Source organism: Bos indicus x Bos taurus, chromosome X (genome assembly GCF_003369695.1).
Source record: "Bos indicus x Bos taurus breed Angus x Brahman F1 hybrid chromosome X, Bos_hybrid_MaternalHap_v2.0, whole genome shotgun sequence".
Classification (NCBI taxonomy): domain Eukaryota; kingdom Metazoa; phylum Chordata; class Mammalia; order Artiodactyla; family Bovidae; genus Bos; species Bos indicus x Bos taurus.
In genome coordinates, this window is record NC_040105.1 from 116,833,884 (window position 1) to 116,836,469 (window position 2,586).

The window sequence follows — 2,586 nt, forward strand, 5'->3', positions numbered from 1 at the left end:
CAAATAAAAATAAAGAAACATAAAGCTAATAAAAATAAAATTAAAAAAAAAAGAAAAAGGAAAATTACAATAGTACTACTGATTGTTTCAACAGCGAGGCTTCATCCTTTTCGAATCTTAGAGTTAGTAACTTGAAATTTTAAATAAATAAGCTTACATTTATTTACTCTGGTTCTAGAACTATTCTCAGGCTATGACTGTATTCACTGCTGGTCATAATTATTTATCAGCTCTCTAATGTGAGCCAGCTTGTTATAGAGATATTGGCATCTGAGTTTTTCTTTAAAATAATTATGATTCATCCGTTTCATCTTCTGATATTCTAGTGAGATTTTTTTATTAATATCTTCATATTCTCTTGAATCTGGAGGAAACTTCTCCTTTTGTGAAGTTAGATAAACAAATATTTTAGAAAAAGGCATCAACGTTTCATGCAAGGCCTTATATTCCTCATAATCTACTCTAAATTCCTTCTCATAACGCTCACGTTGCTCAGAGGAAGTTATAGTGACGTAGCTAGTCAGAAAATCTGGAAGCTCAGATGTTGAACAAGTCTTCCCAGTGGGAGTGCAAACCTTTGCAACTTCTTCACTTGAATTTGGTTTTGCACCTTCATCTTGTCTTTCACTATCTGTCTGCTGTTTCTCCAAAATCTTAATACTGCACTCTTTGCGTTTTGCTTTATATTCTGTAAATTTGTATTTGAATTCCTCACTAGTCAGTGAATGCTGTTTCTCCATATGCTTCGGATACTTCATTGTAACCGAAATAGAGGTTACTTTTTGCAGAGAGTGTTTACTCTGTTGGCACTCAAAAATTCTACTGCTTTGACTAAACCTGTCAACAGGTGGGTCTTGAGTCTCAGGTCCTTCTGTAATGCTAGAATAACTACACTTAGAATAGACAGGCTGAAGATAATTTGAAGTCGGAAGGTGGATGTTGGACAATGACGGAGAGCTAAGATTGGTGGGAGATTCAGAGTATGGTGGGTGACCCATGGCAGACATTTCACTAGTGTTATTCAAACAATCACTTGATGCTGGCTGTTGTTTAGTTGTCAGGTGAGATATTCTAACTTTTTTGTTCTTTGAATAATCAATGTCAGCTGAATTGTAAAGTTGTTCCTGAGAATGAAAAGATATTTCATCTGTACTAGAATCTGTAGAAAATTGTGGATGGTCAGTGCCAGTAACATTGAGAAGTGGATGTACTTTTCTGGAAAGCACTAACTCCAATGTCTGCCTGTCCACCTCACTGTACCCAGGCCAGTCTTTTTGGAGCTCTTTAAAAACACAATTCTTTAAAGAATATGAACGATTCTGAGTATTCAGATGAGCTACTTCCTGCAAAATTTTTCCAAGGGAGTCCATCTCCTCTTCAGTCATTCCGTCTCTCTGAAGTCGAACAAGAAGTTCATGTTTCTTGTAGTCCTTCAGTGCTAATAAGTGAATTACCCTGTCCCGATAGGTTCGCGCATGAACACTATAGGGCACACGTGATTTACGGATTGTGTAAGCCAGGTTAATAGGAGTTGTTCTTTTTCTCTCAGGCACTGGATCTGGAGTGACTTGAGGTGCTTTCCGAATTGGCATTGTATTTGCTACATATGGTCTTATGTATTTCTGTTTGTTGTAGGGTTTCTTGTCTGCCTGGCTTTTTCTCACTTGCATCAAGAGCTCAGAGTAGATTGCTGTACAGTCCGTCTCGTTTTCTTGCATCTGATACAAGCAACTGGGCTGTAAAGGATAACAGCTGGAGATATCTTGTTGCATATGGTCTTGATGGTTGTCTTTATTCACATTTGACAACTGAAGGTGAAACCTGTATCCTTCAGTAGGTGAATTGTCTGGGGGAATTTTCATAAGCTCTGGGAGTCCTTGGAACGGAAGATAAGTCTGAGGCATTACTGAGTTTCCATGGTTGCCACAGGAATCAGTTGCCTGAATGGCTGGCCTAGGAAGCTGCCTGAGTAGCACAGAGCCATGGGCTTGCCTTGGCTCTGTACCCTCTGCCTCATCCACTGCCACCGCTCTTTCCTGAAGCACCACTTTCCCCACTTCTCTGCCTCCGGAAGCTTTCATATAGTCATATCTGTAAAGATCAAAGTTTACACAGTAAAATACTTCAGAAAAGAATGCCTTTCTTTGGCTGAAAATGTTTCTCTTAGGCTGTTGTTTATAAAACTAAGAGACTTTTCACCCATGTAACAAAAGCAAGAAGTGCCTGGTTGACATAGAACTTGGAGAGGTAAATGTGGTGGAAAGATCTAATCACTCTCCTATGTTCTTCCTTTCACATTTTTCATTCCTCTTCAGGAGGAACTGTTAACCTTAAGTGGAAAGTGCTGAATTATTCTCTGAGCTCAGTACATAATCTCTTCCCAGTAAACCCAACATCAAGTAGAAGTACTTAATGGGAGGATTAACAGAGGTCTCAAGCTTATGGAAACTAGAGAGGGCTTCCACATAATATAATTAACATTAATTTCTCCTTGCATTTACTCTGACATGCACGTGGGCTGTTGAATCCTCCTTGGGATTTGAGCCTGCCCTGTCAACAGGTGATCTCACTTGATAGCTAAACACA

At 39.0% G+C, this 2,586-nt stretch overlaps 1 pseudogene; it reads right to left on the reverse strand.

Annotated features, from left to right (window-relative positions):
• Nucleotides 1-203: 203 nt before the first annotated feature.
• On the reverse strand, nucleotides 204-2,081 carry LOC113888172 (annotated as a pseudogene).
• Nucleotides 2,082-2,586: the final 505 nt, after the last annotated feature.